The sequence below is a fragment of the Aedes aegypti genome, chromosome 2, assembly GCF_002204515.2.
Source record: "Aedes aegypti strain LVP_AGWG chromosome 2, AaegL5.0 Primary Assembly, whole genome shotgun sequence".
NCBI lineage: Eukaryota > Metazoa > Arthropoda > Insecta > Diptera > Culicidae > Aedes > Aedes aegypti.
In genome coordinates this window covers 30,773,414-30,792,086 of record NC_035108.1, presented here as the reverse complement: position 1 = coordinate 30,792,086, position 18,673 = coordinate 30,773,414, and the positions used below count along the sequence as shown (strand labels likewise).

Sequence of the window (18,673 nt, the reverse complement as noted above, 5' to 3'; positions counted from 1 at the left end):
TCGACTATTCTTCTTAACCTCCCTGGAATTACGTGCAGCCTTGTAACAGAAATCAGAGTCGATCAAGTCGGCTCGCAAGCCTTACTAGAAGTATTTTCGAACTGCTGAAAAAATCGGTTGTGCAAAACATTTGTTCAAATATTTCCGGTTTGTGTCAAGTTATTCAGTTGAACAAAATCCTTTCAAAATCTAAGGATTCTCACGTGATCGAACTTTACTTGCCTAAGCATAAAATATTGTGAAAGTTCCATTGAGATTCATGTTCCAATCTTATGATATTTTTAATACACGTACGGTAAACACGTTTGTAAACTTGTCAGATAATTTTCTCAATGTCCACTATTTATAGATGGGACCTAAGGGTTCACGGTAATAATGTTTTTATGTAGTTACGAGCCTCTGACTTTTGCATGAAGTATCGTAACTACTGGATCGATTTAACGGGCACTTGATAGTTTTGCTCGTTTAAAATCAAATAGAAATCTTCCTGTTCGGCTTCAGAAGGGAGTTTAGTTTATAAAAACATGTTTTGAAAACACTACTAATAAACCATTTTGCTAAAGGGTATATTCCCAAATCCTGGCACGATATGACTGCGAAGTTGTGGAAGAATCGACTGTACTGTTTAATAGTGAAATTCAATTACAGTTCCCCTGAAGAACACACAATCCCCGTGTCGAAACGTTGGATTCAAATAAAACTCGTTTTTAGATGAACCAATTTGAAACCAAAATTTAATTATGTACCAAAACTTTTGAGGCACAAATCTCTTGAAAGAAGCATCTAACAGCAGTGCAATTTCTATTTTACCTTTGTGCACTAGCAAGCAGTTTAAATAAGAAGATCAACTTCGTTCGTTCGTTACTTCAGCAGACGAGTGCCCTTGAAATTGTAAGGGGGCACAAGCCGGCCATTTTAATAGCCATGTTTGGATTCCGACATGTTTCACCTTAATCGTTCAGAGACTACGTAGCCGTGAATTCCACTATTACTGTGAAGTTTGTCCCGATAAAAAGGCGTGCATCGTAGCGAGATTCTACCCCATTACCCCGAATCCCATTACCCCGAATGTAATTAACCCGAACGCCATTACCCCGAATTCCAAAACCCCGAACGACCCATCACCCCTAATGACATTACCCCGAATTCCAATATCATGGGGAAATCTCATCAATACCATCATGTCAATATAATTGTAAATTCGGGATAATGGAATTCGGGGTGATGGCATTGGGGATAATGGGGTAGAATCTTTTGTGCACAGTGAAGCTAAGAAAAATTTTAACCCTATGGATTCCTAAGCTTTAAATTGAGAGTTACTATATATAATGAGCTTCAACGCAAATGGTGCCAGTCCTTATCACAAGAATGAGAAAGCTTCTCACCTTTACAGGGCTGGAAGCGACTGATTACCTTAAAAATGAAATATTAAAGATCTGTTGCATGAAGAAAGGGACCTAAAAAGAATCAAAAATAGGCCGCAAAGAGACTGAACAGGAAGCAACGAAACAAAACGAAGCCTAATAGGAAACAGAATATAAGAGTTTGATTCTATACACCATCAGAATACATATATCTCTAAAATCTAATACTGTTTTAAGAATTCCTCGTGACATTACGACAAGTTTTACTGCTCGTATTACTATATGTGTTTTATCATGATTTTCACTAGGCATTTCATCAGAAATTTTTTCAGGCATGTTCAGATATTACTTCAAAAATTTCTAAAGGTGTACATTTAGCTATTATTTCCCAAGGTATTTCTCCACGAATATTATTTGGGAATATTGTTTTCGACAACTCAAGAATTCAACCTAGAATTCCTCCAACAATTCTTTGATACATTTTTCAAAAAAGTCCTAATTCCTCCAAGATTTTATCTAGTGATTCATTCAAAGATTTCCCTGGGACATCTTTCGAGATTCCTGGTCAGAACATCTTCTAAAATTCAATTCAAGCCTTGCAAGTTTTTTTTTTCAGGAATTTCTCCAGGGAAACACTGAGAACATTTTTTCTAAAAAATAAATCCTTGAAGTATTTCTGGAGAAAATCGTAAAGTAACCTCTGATAAAACCTGTGTAAGTTTTGAATCCTTGATGAACAAAGTCCTCTAAAATTGTATGGGAATGTTTTGAAAAACGTTTGAAGAAATATTTGGAAAAACTGCAGAGATTGAATGCTGGAGAACACTTGGATCCTCCTCGGGAGAAATTCTGTGGAAAACGATCTACAGTAAGGACTGAAGAATTCGGTTGAAGGATTAGTAAAAAAAATATCTGAAGGCAATTCTAGGAAAAAAAATCAAAATGATAGCTTATATTACTGGAGGCAGTAGCTTCGGAGTTCTCAGAGTTGGAAAATTTTCTGAGATTCACACTACAGTAGCTAAGCAAAGCCAATCACAGTCAGCGAAGCCAGTGAAACTCACGCACATTGCTGCTGTAGAGAAATTGCCATGAAAGTAGCAAAACACTCGTTTTTAAGGGCATGTAAGACGAGCACCAACGTTAACAATGTTTTCACCGAATTCAGTTGTCTCGAATGCTAATATATCGGATTCCACCTAAGTTTACCGAGATACTCAGCATTTTGTTTTACCATCTGGCGTCTTGTTTTCATTCACATCGGCTTTGTGTATACGTGGAAAAGTAGTGTACCGTTTTGATTCATATTACGGACAGCTTCAAATTCACTCTCGTTTGTATGGGAAACATTTCACACGAAATGTTTCAATTTTCGCCGTCCAAAAGTTCTCATTTTCGAGGCTCGTTTTATTAGGTTTTTCCAAAAATATTATTGCAAATTTATAATGCCCAACTACCCTAGACGTCTCTTAAGTGGTTGAACGATTTCAATTGATGATTTGACTGTTCCATTAATGATTATCATGAGCTGTCCGTAATTCGAATCAAAGCGTCCGGAATATGAGGCAAAAGTGAGGGAGCGTCCGGAATAAGAATCATGGAAAGGCCACACGTTTTGATTTATTTATAATTATTCAAGTTGCAGACGCGTATTCTTTACCCACCATCCGAAAGTTAAGGGCTTTCGACGCTCGATAACGCTAAAAAATCATACAGAATGATTTATTTTGTATGGTTCAAGCTGGGTTATACTTCACTGAGGCCTTAAGTGTCCGTAATATGAATCAAAACGGTAAATATCGTGGAAAAGTTCTTACAATAAACTAAGTGCTGGAAATTACGAAGCGGGAGCGAGTTAGATTGTACAAACCCTTCAGTAAGTACGCTCATTAGAACACTACGCTGAGAAGCAGGCTCTGTCCCAGTGAGGACGTAAATGCCAAGAAAAAGAAGAAGAAGTACGCTCAAAGTTGTTGTTTTTATGTAGGTTAGCGCTCAATATCGTGCTTTTTTTTGCCGGGAAGTAATTATGGAATAATTAGTCGAATTTTAAGGACACGTCATTAACCATTTCCATTGATGATTTATGGGTAGCACCAAAGTTGAAATTGCTTAAAAACACTAATGCGAACTAAATAATATGCTGCGGCTAAAAGTGCCTTAACAAAGATTTTTTTTTCATTTTTGCTGAGATTTCAGTGTGTGAGATTCAGAGATTTTAGGTTGAACAAGATAGCTAAAACCTGTCACAGAAACCGAGTTAATCAGTTAAAAGTTATTTCCCGCTACATTTCCCGCAATTCAGCCTCCTCTTGACCCAAAATAGGCCACTTGATGAGATTCACGCTTTCAAACTACTGTAGGTAGTTAGGAAAGCCACGTGAGTTTCGCGAAAATCAAGCCTACTACTATTACCATCACTAGCACTGTTCATAAATTTCATGAAGCAAATTCTGTATAAATTCTACTAATCACTAAAAAAAATCACTAAAATGATTTTTTTTAGAATTGGCCGAGAAATCTCTAGGAGAACTTCTGGAGGGACCCTTCTAGGAAACCCTGAAAGTATTCTAAATAAAATCTCTGATAATTTTTGAAGCTTTTCCTCGGGGAATCTGAGGCGAAATTTTGAAGAGTCTGTTGAACCCGATATAATCTATTAAGGTTTCTTTGGAGCCTGTACAGGGTAGGTCGTTGATTTTGTTTGTAGAAACCATTCATTGATTCATTTAGAAATGTCAGGAGTTGCTCCATTAGTTTTTAAAGAATTAAAGAATTTTGTTGTAACAATTTTTACAGATTGTTTCCCAAGATTTTCACTATAGATATTCCTAATTGTTCTTCACACGAGCCAAATTTTTTTGGGAGTCATGTCATGCTGCCTGAAATCATGCCCTTTTTACCATTACCAAACAAATCTAGCATATGCTCAAAAACCGACATCTTTTCGCGGCATTGCGTCAAACTGCAATACGAAAGTTGAGTGTCTGCGGATGCCTCTAAGGGGGAGGCTTCCCAAGTAACACCAAGTACATCTTTTTGTGCGGGGCCTTCCTTAGCCGAGTGGTTAGAGTCCGCGGCTACTAAGCAAAGCCATGCTGAAGGTGTCTGGGTTCGATTCCCGGTCGGTCCAGGATCTTTTCGTAAAGGAAATTTCCTTGACTTCCTGGGCATAGAGTATCATCGTACCTGCCACACGATATACGAATGCGAAAATGGCAAACTTTGGCAAAGAAAGCTCTCAGTTAATAACTGTGGAAGTGCTCGTAAAACACTACGATTAGAAGCCGGCTCTGTTCCAGTGGGGACGTTAATGCCAAGAAGAAGAAGAACAAGAATAATTAACAATCATAAATTATCGAAATATTTCGACGATGAGCAATTCGTGGTGAAAAAAACAATCACTTTTATTATTTCGTGTTTGCTTTGAGCTGACGCTGTCAAAATAAAAATAGATGTCATTTGTAAACCAATACATCTTCTTAGCTTTAATATAAAAAAGGAAATATTGGTGATGCTACGTAAAACATCTTTATCACATAATTATATGCTCTAATGATGTATTGGGAAACATCTCCTATGACATAAAAGATGTTTTATAACATGCCATTTTTTGCGCTGTTTCGGTGATAAAAGTGTACCAAATAAGGTTATCCGTACTCACTACCAAACATACCGATTTGTATAAAACAAGTATTTTATACATTTATAAAACAAATTGTGTTACTTGGGTATCACCACTTTTGTGAAATCTTGTAGCAGATATCTTATTGAGGCAACTCGATAATAGCGGTTTTCCAACTTAAGGATTTGCCGACGACTATCTAGCTATGATAGTTGTATGGGCATAAGTACCCTGTTCGACATCACATTGATAATCAAAACACGTTCACGAGCCGCAAAAACTTCATCGAGGGTCGCAGTTTGGTGACCACTGGGGAAGATGCTAGGCTGAAATAAGGCGAAGGCACAAATCTCCTAATTGGAATAACGTCAACACTGTAACAAAATCTGCTTCTCATATATTATCTGAGAGCTTTCATTGCTAGTTGCCAATTTTGCATTCGTATATCATGGGGTTAGTACGACGATACATTATGTCTAAGGAAGTTAAGAAAGCTACCATAAGAAAAGATTCTGGACTGTCCGGGATTCGAACCCACAGCCTTGCTTTATAGCCATGGGCGATACCACATAGCTCATCATTGTCTAGAGTAAGCATAATTTGATGTAGCAGTTGTGCATCGTCATTATGTGCATAATTCCCCACGTTATATGTATCTGTGATTGGTTGCGCAAACAGTATGAAACGAGCTCACCACTTTATTTGATAATAATGCACAAATTTAAGGACGTCAGCTTATGAACAACCAAAAGGCTTTAGGACATTTCGTTGAATGACATTTAGTCGAATGACATTTGGTCGCAAGGGCATTTGGTCGAATGGACATTTGGTTGAATTGCTTTTGAACATTTATTTTGGTTGAATGACGTTCAGTTGAACGGAAATTTGATTGAAAGCTTATGCTGCAATGGTTTCTTGAAAGATCTTTTGGTAAAATTGATTATTATTTTCTAAGTTTTGCAAAGTTGGTAAGATAACGTATTTTTTTGAATAATCTGAATCATTTACTGCTGTTGAATAAAAAACGGGACATTTTATGTAGTCTTATTTTTAAATTCTATACATCTTTTTATTTGCGATTTGATGTTATGACAAAATCGACGATTTCGATGATTATTGAATTGAATTTTTGGAAGTGGGTTTTTTGTACATCGGCTGAAATATTTAGCTCTAGTGAATTTATTGTTCTTTGAAAGTATCATCATTCTTTGCAAAACTGCACAACAAGTTATTTTATTGCTCAATGACGTGAAAATAATGTTTTAATTATATAATATTCTTTTGAAACGTCATCGTTCTTCGTAATGAACTGCTGATCCTCCTCAGATGGAAGCATTCGGAGAGAGTGCTCAGGATCTTTCTTTGAATTCCGGATTTTGCAGCTTACGGACGTGGGTAAGATTTTAAAATGCGGAAATCAGAAATAAAACGGCAGGGAAAATTTGCTCTGAGGAAAACCTTTATGGCGAAGTGAATGTTAGGTGTCGGTAACTCTACTTATGGCCAATTGACTTATTTTGACTACCAGCTTAATAACATTCCTCACGCAAATATATGGCTTTGCTGGCAGTGTTGATAACCTCGGGTGAAAAACAGAGTTTGCAGTAAAAGCTTTGAATTGTCAAAAATTAAAATTGTGCAAATTCTACGTACAGGAAAAGGGAAGACGAATTAGGCTAGGCGACAAAAGTTGGCTTGCTTCCATTCAAGACCAGCTTATCTAGAATCACAGAACGGACCTATTCACAAGACGTTTAAAATCAGCTGATCGGGAAGCTCTTTGACAGTTCTTCTATGGACATGACAGGCCCGTGTTAGCAGCGGTCCTCCATCGATGTAAACAAATGCATAGACGGACCTGTCACATGGAAAGGCCTACATGCCTGAACGAAAAAGCAGCATGAAATGTCAAAAAAACGAAAGAGGTTGATCAATACGTTTGGAGAGCTGCATCAAATTGAATAAAAAAATTTTGCTTATCGCGTATAGATTGTTGGTAAAATGACTGGTACTTTTTCAATTATTCAATCACTTAGCGGCAAAATGCTACTCTCGACGATAGTCAGACTAAAAGTAAACCTTTGTTTTCGTACTTTTTAGATTCGACCACTACTTTTTCCACGAAATGTTGGTTCGACCAAATATCATATGCTTTCTGTTGCAACTAAACCTTTTCGATCAAATATCCATTCTACGAAATGTCCGTTCGACCAAATGTACTTTCGACCAAACGTCATTCAACTACATGTCATTCGACCAAATGTCTGTCGACAAAATGTCATAGATTCCAACCAAAAAGCCTCTAAAGAACACGTTCACGCGGAGGATTTCATTCCAAACCCATCACACTTCATCCGCAAATCCGGTTAAGCTTCCCAAATCACTAAATCTAAATTAACAGTAACTTCCAATGCAATGTAGTGATATCATCACGTGATGATGGGATGGGTAATGGTTGCTGTGAGGAGCTCGATGGGTTTTAGCAGAAACCATAAACTCCAATCCCGAACCAGTTCACATAATTTAATTTGTTTTGCGTGCAAATCCGACCAAACTCGGATTTAAACCGATTTACCGCATCGCAGACAACCACAACTGCCACTACATATCCGGTTTTGGGCACCATAGGCTATTGGCTTTGCATCGATTTATTTATTCATAATTTTAAAAACATCGATGGCCAAAGTTTTCTCTCGGAAAACGGTTCCGCTTGTTTCTGTCGCCCCCGCTCTGAGGGGGTTATCCTACGGGAAGCGGGGGGAAAACAAACGATGATTCGACCCGATCGTCATAAAACCAATTATGGAAATTTGTTGAAAACGATAAACAAATATATGGAGTACGTGATAGGGAGTGCATTAACTGGTTGGTGCCGATAAAAAGGTAAACAGCATCGTCAGAAAGTTTCCATGGGATGCTGAATGCTTGCAATGTTGGGCCATTTTGCAGTTTCAGCGTATGATAATGTTGAAGCATGACTTTCTGTAGAAGAAACATTGGCACATGGTGAATGATTGTATCTGAAAAAGGACATCTCACTTACATTTTAAATTCTTCACAACTTTGAAGACATTCACGTATTTCACATAGATGGAGCTTTTGGACTCCATGATATAACCACAGACAAAAAGTCGTAACATTGACCAAATTTCCATCAACATGTTGCCATGTTGCCCAAAAATATGTTTCGTGAAATAATACAGATGATCAGATTATAGTAAAAGTGGCATCATGGTACAAAAAATAGTCACATGGATGATAAATGCATGATTTGCGGAGGTTCTTCTCCCGCTAAGGACGTTTGTCCTGTGTTTGTATGCGCAAATTTCGGGGACAACCGTAAACCTAATTTTTGGGATTGCCCTACGCGTGAACGAATTGTTGCGGCACGTACCAGGCAGATGATTGGCAACATTATTCGTAGCCGGATTTCCCCAGGCAAAATCTCCAACAATTCTCATTTTTCAGTTAACGGTCACTTGCCTGATAATCATACCCATCAGGAAAATTACAATCATGCTAATTCACAAGCTTATTTTCTTCAATCGAAACTCCCATGCCAATATTGTAGCAGACATTTTCAGTTTCCTAAAAGTAACCGTTCTAATTGTTTCAAATCATATATAAATACCCCTGCCGCCGCATCCAGTTTCTTCATTAACGGATAATCCTGTCCTGCCCCTATCTGGCTATGTCTATGGATTCACGGTAAATTATTTGTTAGATTAGAAACAGTCTCCATCGTTAGCAATCAACCAGCAAATGGCTTTCATTAGGTTTCACCGGAGACTATCTGGAAATGCTTCAAAAGTCCAGCAAAAGTTCATCATTGTTTCAGACTAGCATAAACGTTGAAACCAATGCCAGTTTGTGCTGTCCAACACCACCGGTGTTTTCGTGGGATATTGAAGGAAGTGATGACCTAAAAGTTGCACCTCAGAAGAAACTTAATTAAAATAATAAATTAAAATGGGTGCTTCGGGATTTGAGTCTAAGCTGGAATTTTCGGATCCAGGCAGGTGAATAAATCATAGCAAAAGTAGCATTTTCTCTATGGTTGATTGAATCAAATAGTATCCTTAGAGTTGATAATCAAGCGAAAATCGAATTTAATTATCACATTCGAATTGATTCCTTTGAGGCTTATCATAATTTGAAGTATATAAAACAAGTCTATTTTTTCAATATAAACTTCAACAGTCGTTTAAATCAAATAAAAATATCGCTCTAAACTCTTACATAGCATGTACATTCTGTTCACGACACAAGAAGCGAACAAAGGCCCTCCCAGCATGATACTATTATTGTTATCATAACGGTTATCAATATTTAAGCGAGCTGTCACGCATCGTCTTCTGCTCCTTCCTTGGAAGCAACGTCGTCAGACGTTTATATCAAGCGCCCTTCCCAGAAGCTATGTATGGAAATAAGTGCGGGAAATTGTTCCATAGGAGTAGCTCAAGAAATAACAGGAAGCTGTTGGTTATAGTGAAACGTGTCGTTACTGTAGAGAAATTACTTCCCATTCAGAAAGTGGGGTCGTCTTGCCACTTTTGCACACTTTGCCGGGAGGTTGATGTAAAACAGCTTGTATAGGAAGCAGTTTGTGTTTCATGCTTCAACGGAACAGAATGTTAACATTTGGTAGAAACAAATTCAAGTTTTGTTATCATATGGATCTTTGTTTCAACTGTGGAAGGTTATGAATCTGCAAACGATTGCACCATTTTCAATTCGTTCCAACTTTAATGAACTTTTTCGCTATTACGAGGCAAGAAGAAAAAAGATCGTTAAATTTATTTTTACTTCAAATCGATAGCGCAATAAAAAATATATGAGAGATGCGATATTGATTGCCCTTGCGCTAGCAGGGCTGGTTGCAGATCTTTTTATAGAGACTTGGTCACAATTTTAATGCAAATCTTTAAAACATCTCTATTTTTAATGGAAGAATTCTAACGTCTCTATTTTAATCGAAATGATTGTGCAACCTTTTACTTTTTTTATGCTTCAAGTCATGTCCATGGTGCATGGTCAAAAATCCTAGAGGCTCCAGTGAAACCTTTAGAATGAGGCGACTATTCCACAGGTTCTTCAGGAAGAAGGAAAGCTCCGGAATTTTTTCTAGTGATTTCTCCTGATCAGGAATTGAATTCTGAGAAAATTGAGAGTTTCTCTCGCTTATCGCTCTTTGCAACAATCATTATCCAGCACATCATGAGAGTCTCTTTATCGTCAGTGCATGATGAAACCTTTTCAAAAAGCTTCAAACCTGGGAGACAGTAAGCTATCGTATGTTAGAGGATTGTTTATCATGTCAGTAAAATAAAACGCCTAGCCCCGCTCTTACTTTGGAGCTCTCGTTCGCTGCTGTTATTGATCAAGCTTGCCATAGATTGACGATCATGGACCTACAAAGATGTGCTGTATTTCTTCGCTTGCTCTGATCGTGCTTGCTTCAAAATCAAGTGAGAACAAATGCTGCAATGCCTGCTCCAGATATTTTTGAAATACTTTAGGAATACTTCTTAAACCCCTTTAGAGATTCTTATATCAATTCTCTCAGTAATTAGTTCTGGAATGAGTTTCCAAGTATAATACAAATTAATGAAAAGTCCATGTTGTTCCATGAGGTAGTTCTTGACAAATCGTATGAAGTTCAATTAATCTATATCAACATTGAAGAAATATTTTCAAGCACTAGAATAAAAATCAACTAGAGTCTTGCGTTGAAAAATGTAACGTTTACATTCATGAAAACTTTATGAACCTACTCAATTCATGGAAACAATACCTCGAAAAATCCTTTATTTTGTATAGCATATACTTTTTTATAGAAAAACAAATCGTCGAAAAGAAATACATTTTCCAACAACTATTTGATTACAGAAAAACAGTAAACAACATTGAAACACAGACAAACAGACGTCACATTCTCATCCTTCTCCATCGACCACATTTTTAACGGTAGATCACCCACAGCGCTTGCATAGTTTTTGACGCCTGCGTTTGACGTTTGTTCACTACCGCAATCTGTAAGCTCATCCGCAAAACACACTGATTTTAGTATTGAGCGTACATGTCCTCGTCAGTGTTGGGAAACTCGTGCTCGCGAGTAAAAAAAATACTCACTCTCGTACTCGTTTGCGAGTAATACTCACGCTGTGAGTCACTCATTCCTTACTCTAACTCACGTAAAGAGTAATACTCGCAGTGAGTATGACGTCATTACTCTCGGATGAGTGAGCAAGTTACTCTTTGTGAGTATGTGAGTAACCACTTCCCAAAGCAAAATAAAATTATACATTAGTATGTTCTATACTAGGTGGAAGACTGTAAATGTAAATAATTCATAGTGTTTACAGCTGCTGTCGACTTCAGTGTGTATTGTGATATGCAGTTTTTTTTTGTATGGTTATTTAAACTTTACTGAATTAAGAGTCAGTTGTTAAACATGGATAAACAAGTTATAATGGCGAAAGTCCGGTTGTGTTCAAATACTTCCCAGACCATTAATTCGTTTAGTCACATAAAATAATACTGAAACTTATTCTGAATGCGTTTATGTTATTGATATTCAAAGTTGAATTGAAATATTAGTAAAAATGGTATAAGGTACCGTGGGTAAGTGGGCAATGGAAATCAAATCGTATAGTTGAGATTCTTCAAATGCTAAAGACTTTAAATTATGTAAAATTGAAGAAAACAATACAGAAAAAGTTTTTGCAAAATGTCTGCTCACTTTCACTTGCCCCACAAGTTTGTCGTTTTGAACAATAAATTGAAAAACAAACGGTTTCTATTAACTTCAGCATTAGTTAAGGCGTCCTAATGAACAATAACATAAGTAACATAAGTAAGAATTTCCACCGCTGGTTTTTTGTTTTTAAGAAAGTCGGATATGACATCAGATAAATCTTTGGGAGAAATCATTTTTTGGAACGGAATCCTTCAATAAAGTATTCGGATTCTTTGTTTGTGTTAATAGACTTATAGCCCATTTTTTATGTTTTGCACTAGCTTTACATTTACATTCCACGAGATTCCCGTGAGTTCTCTTATACTGTAACTTTTCAATCAACGTTTTCCTTTCAATCGGCTGTCCGATGTAGACACATTAATATCGTAATGTTTGGCAACCTCTTTTATAGAAGTTCCATGATTTGTAATAGCTTTAAGCGCTTTGAGTATAGTGTTTCTTGAATTATCAGCGCATTCTATTTTTCTTAGATAATTACGAACCTTGTTTAATAATAGCTACCTAAAAACAAAACATAAATTCAATCTCTAATGAGAAACTTTTTACTTTCCCCTCGTGATTAGAAAATTGATGCTGTTTTAATTTAGTAATTTTTACGTTTACTTTCTTTATTTCGTTTTAAAACTGTCAGAGAGTACAACTTAGATGTGGTGCAAAAAATTATTTTCCTCAACTTTTTTCTACTGAAAATATTAATACAAGATTGCACGCCGCCAACTTGTTACGGAGTAATAGTTGACAGGTTAACAATCTTTCACTCTATTATGCAATAATGGTTGAAAAATCGCAGGAATTTCTTACCTATCGTAATGTTCTGAATGGCCTCAAAGGTTTACGCATGAGTTTGAAACGTTAGTTCATATATTCAGTAAACCCGACCCGAACCCGAAAAAAAAATTCTACTCGAACCCCAAATTATCGGGTGCGGTTTTCAAGAAATAAAATAAGCATGGTTCAGGTTAGAAAAGAGTGAAACCCGACCATCTCTAATGTTTATTCATATGATTGTTACTATTATAAGATAATCGTGACAACCTTTCGTGGTGTCGATGATGCAATTTTACTTACTTCAGTGATTATAGTTTATACATATAAATAATATATTTTGCTATGTAAATCAAGCGAGAAATTGAAAGTCTTTAAAAGTTATAAATTGTGGAACGAAATCAAGTACAAGTCTTAGGGAAAGGGGTGGTAAAATGAACACCTTAAGGATATCATCTTGTTTCTGATAGAAAAACGAGGAATTTGTAAAATTCTATTGCACATCATCAAAATTAGGGATATCTATAGTAGCAACAAGAATTCAGGCTAAAATAGATAAATTTTCACATTTTTTTATCGCTGGCAAAAAATGTTCATTCTGCCTGCACTATGTGGGTAAAATGAAACTGTTGCAACATGTTGGTGGTAAAATGATCATCGAGCAAAAAACGTGAGCAAAACCAATATTTCTGAAAATTTTCATTGCGTTACCGAAAATATATTCGGTAATGATAATAAATCTTCGAGCTGTTTAGTAGAATACCTATAAGTAGATGAAAAAAACCGAATTTAGTACTATCCAGCTTTTTACGCTAGCCCGCTATAAACTTTGAATCACCCCTTTCTGACGTTTGTTGCGTACACTATGGACCAATGCACGAATTCACTTATTTGACGTTTGAGCGCTGCCAAATTCACCCGTTCCCATGGTCACGTAAATAACACGGCACCGCTCAAACGTCAAATAGTGAACTCGTGCACTGGTCCATAAGATTTTTATAATTTAATAGAAGCAAACTATGCGATGTTGAAAATTTTCAATGTTGATGCAAAAGAACGTCAAAAAATAAATCCATTATTCCAGGGAACAATAATCTAAAAATTACACTTAGGTATTGCTGCTTTTCTGTGTTTAATATTTTTTTGCCATTTTAGGTTAATGATATGCAGTCATGACTGGTTTCTGTTAATTCTCTGTAAGGACTTGGGAAAATGAACCACGTGAACGAATGGTACGAACTGTAAGGAGAATTTGCTGGCAAAACCACGCAAAACAATTTCTATAAAGATTCAATGTTACTGACAGAACTTGGACGGTCATTGAACAAATTTCTAGAGTTCAGGGGATATTTTCGCTTAATGAACAGCTTGAGTTACAGCCAGAGCGCATTTTGCTCATATATCCTACTACTATTTGTTCAATGGGTACGGAGCAAGGTACGGAGGAAGCAAGACATGTTTTACTACACCTCCAACTCCGGTCATGCTTTCTGGATCCAATACATAGCCTGTATGTAGGAGGGTCACATGATGGAACCATGGTGTACAAAAGCTAATTCAGCGGCAATCTTGTAGCTATGTGTGTAATAGCATGTGAGTAGCTGTTCATGAACGGCATAAAACTTGACAAAGATCAATAATCAAAAAAAAAAACACCAATAAAAGTTAGAAAATTTTCTTGGAATATAATTTTTAGCTTATCCCCTTTCTCCATAGAGTTTAAGGAAGATTATCCAACATGTACCGGCCAAACCGGGTTTGGATATGTTTGCTGATCGTGTTAGTTGGAATATCCGATTCAATAATGATGTACAAAATGCTCGGAATGCGGATTTCTTTATCTCTATTAATTAGATCAAAAACATCTTCCTCGTTTGAATGCCTAAAATGAAAAAATAAGGTTTATAAGAAATAAGTTGAATATAACAATACAAAAAAAACACAGCTGCAAAACAAATCCAGTGAACATTATTGACATTTCAATCAACAATCAAACGCATAGCCTACTAAGTCTCAACTATAAAATCGGTAGGTAAAGATGTCAAAGTTAGATCATCCCCCGCAGTTTTATAGCTAGCGTAAAAAGCTGGATACCATTTAATTCCACTAGAGTTTGTATCCTTTGACAGATACGCGTGTTTCGACCAGGCTATCGACATGATGGAGACACCATCTTCTATGAGCCTCTGTACGTGCCATAAATTCTTTTGTTCTCATGACTTTTACTGTGCGCCGTGTGTTGGTGCTGTCTTGCTCTCTCGCACAGGCAACTTGAAAACAGGGCGCACAGTAAAAGTCAAACGTTTTATAGCATGCATAGGCTCATGGTGACAGAGGGCTCGATTGGCTTGTCAGATAGATCGGGCTCGGGTCATCCTGTCTACTGCAAATCGCTGCAGTTGATATAGGGCATGTCCATTGCCTGGTTTCGACCTCAACTGTAAGGCCGTCTTCAGTGTCGTGTACTAGACTCGACTAGTACACGACACTGAAGACGGCCTTACAGTTGAGGTCGAAATACGCGTATCTGTCAAAGGATACAAACTCTAGTGGAATTAAATCGTATAGTACCAAATTCGTTTTTTTTCATCTACCTAATTTCTGATGAAACTCCTGAAAAAAATAACAAAAAATGCATTTAGTAGCGAAAGATCTCCAAGTACCGAACAGCATTCAATACCGGACGTCGTCGAAAAATACAGATATCATGGTCCAATCAAAATGGGGTAAAATAAAAAAAAATAGAGAGCAATGTTTGCATGGAATGAAACATCCTTAAGCGAAGTATGCACTTCAACAGAAAAGTAATCGCCTATCTCGATGCGTGGAAAATTTCTTGCAAGAAATGCTCAAGAAAAGCATTTTTCTTTGATCGTAGTACGCATTTGAAAAGAAATGTCATTTCAAATGGAGCTCACTTTAGAAAATTTCTTCCACAGAAATTTTTACTTTCTTGAGCGGAACAGCATACTTAGCTTCACTGAGGCAAAAATCTCGCATGATTTTCATAAGATCGCACTAATGAACGCGTTTTTTATTATTTTTTTGTTGGTTCATAAGACACTTACGTATTTCATTCAACGAGATTGAGATTCATAAGACAAGTGTAATTTTTTCATAACAATCAATTGTCAATGTCATAAGAACGCTTATGAACCCCATTACTCATCATTGTGAAGAACCACGTGAGGCAAATTTTCTCGGTACAGCCATTTCACTATCAGAAATTCAATATGGCTTCCGAAATGGACGTGTTTGCTGATTTGTCGCTGGCTGACTCCGTTTCTAATGCATCAAAGGGTAAATATTTTCTATTTATCATCAATTCCGCTGTAACTAACACTTTCTTTCGATCAGATTAAGGAATTGGATCCAAAGAATAATATTTTTGAATGAAAATTCAAAACAATTTGTATGACGCGTAAGAAATCACAAACCCCCCCTCATCCATTAATCCGTCCCTAACGTAAACCTGCACCAATTCAGGCGTTCTTCACAACTTTTCTCAATAATGTTTCGCTGCTATAATATACTTCTTCGCGTTCAAAATAGGTTAGCCAACTAGAGAAAATCGAATTTTCATTCAATTTGTCGTATCACAAATCGATTCTAATGCTTACAGTAAAGTGCTTTAATCGAATTGCGATACGACAAAATGGATGAAAATTTGATTTTCCCAAGTTGGTTAACCTATTTTTCAACGCGGATTAGTATTATTCATTCATTGAAATTTATAATCTAAAGCTCAAATTACACAAGACAGTCTTATGGAACCAAGAATGGATCAGAACGTAATTCATAAGACTATCTATGGATTTTGTTATCAAGTCAATGCTGGTTCATAAGATCATCTTACGAAATTCCTTCGAGGTGTATTATGGAAACAACATCTGCCGAAAACCATACGATGGTCTTATGAATTTCAAAGATTTTTCTTGTGTCGTAATTCCATAAGCAAATCTTATGACAGTCTTACGTTTGCTGTCCTCAGTGTTTGAAAACCGATAAAAATTGGTTTAACGCCCAAAATTTGAATTCTTCTTCTGACAATTTTTCACAACAAATAGATTTTCAAATTGCGACGAATTTTTTGTTACTTGATATATATGCTCCAATTTTTCACAAGTTCACAAAAACTCTTTTATTTTAAGAATCTGTGTCGAAATTGATCATTGGCCATCTGGTTTTTAAAATATTCTGATAGTCCTTGGAGAACCGGCATTTCCAATATAAAATTTGTTAGGCCGCCATTTTGTTTTACTCAATTTATAAGAACACGCTCTACAATGCCTTGTGATTAGAAGCTTCCCAGAAAATATCATACATATTTGATAAGAAAATAATCGAACATGAAAAATCTGTTGCTGAGATATTTACGTGATTTAGGACTACACGTTGTTTTTTAATGTTTCAGAATCTAGATGACCAATGAAAAAAAAATGAAACAGATTACAGTCCGCTACATGGAATGACTCGATGGTTGGATGCTCGCTGGTTGGAAAAATCCAACTAAAAAGCACTCGAATGTCGAGAGAAGATGTCGAACTGACTTTGACGTCTGACTACCGTCACATTGAAGTCTCCATATATAGAACAAATGTGCAAGTATATGTGCGTTTCGTGACGATTTGCGCTCCAGATGCGTTAGTCAGGAGCATTTTCATCAGCTGTCAGTCGTTCCAACTAACGGGTCGGATTCGTTAGATGGAAGGCAGTCGCGTTCCAACCAGCGAATCCTTCTTCTTCTTCTTTCTGGCGTTACGTCCCAACTGGGACAAAGCCTGCTTCTCAGATCAGTGTTCTCATGAGCACTTCCACAGTTATTAACTGAGAGCTTTCTTTGCCGATTGACCATTTTTGCATGTGTATATCGTGTGATAGGCACGATGCCCTAGGAATCGAGAAAATTTCCTTTATGAAAAGATCCTCGACCAGCGGGATTCGTACCCACGACCCTCAGCATGGTCATGCTGAAAAGCTGCGCGTTTACCGCTACGGCTATCTGGGCCCCAACCAATTTACTATGGAAAAACTTACTTTTACAAAGAAAAATTGCCAGAGGTCGCCCATTGTCCTCTATAAAAATTCTGAACACAGGTCTCGATCGGTATTTCTACGATGAACAACATTGCCGAAGACCGCAAAGCATTCCAATGCTTGTGAAAAAAGTTATTAAGCATAGACTATTCGGAATTTTCTCCCGATTTTGTTATTATTGTTATTCCTTTACGTGTTAATCTTTTTTTTTTCTATCTTTATTAACGAGATTTTTAGCCCTGGGCTAGTTCATCTCGGGACCAACGGCTTTACTTCCCTTCCGAAGGAAGTCGTCACTGAAATTTTTAGTGACTATCTCGGGGATGGGATTCGATCCCAGGTCCTCGGCGTGAGAGGCGTGTGTTCTAACCACTACACCAGGTCCGTCCCCAACGTGTTAATCAAATTCGCCTTGCAAATAGGATTTTATTGAAAAACTTTTTTCACAAGTGTCGGATTGTTTCGCGGTCTTCGGCAATATTCTTCATCATTAAAATAACTATCGAGGTCTGTGTTCAGAATTTCTATGGAGGTCAATGGGCGACCTCTGGCGATTTTTCTTTGTAAAAATAAGTTTTCCCATAGTAAATCCCGTACAAACTTTGAACGACTGGCGCTAAAATATAGTTTCTCCGATCGGGATGAAATTTTGCACAGTTGTTATGGGACCTAAATGTAAAAAAGCGGACTGGAGCAAGAATATAAATTTTGTCCCACACTAATGCACAGTTTGATGAGCGCTTCAAATCAATCGCATTGATTTGGGGGAGCTTTGAGTGTAGCAAGCGGAATGAAGAAAAATTTGCTCGTTGAAGATTTGACGTTGACGAGACAACGACCTGTTATTAGGCTGCAGAGCTACTTGGGCACTTCCATGATTCACTTTGGCATGGGGGGTTTTTCTCGGCCTAGTTGTCTTTTGTTGAGTTATCATATCAATATCAACTTTGTAGCTTTCCAAAAACCCCACTGTCGAAGTGAATCAAAAGTTCCAAGAATGGAATTCAGCTCCATATTGTGTATGACTTTTTTTTCCATTTTGTCACCAGTCGGTGACGAATCTGACGATTGTCTGCCCTGAGCGTAACATCCAGAGTGACAACACTAAGCGGTGCACTTTGC

The 18,673-nt window shown here is 37.1% G+C and overlaps 1 protein-coding gene across 1 annotated transcript in view; it reads right to left on the bottom strand.

Annotated features, from left to right (window-relative positions):
* LOC5574103 overlaps nt 1-18,673 on the bottom strand; it is a 116,373-nt gene that overhangs the window by 21,077 nt on the left and 76,623 nt on the right. The gene's annotated exons all lie outside the window — the stretch shown is intronic.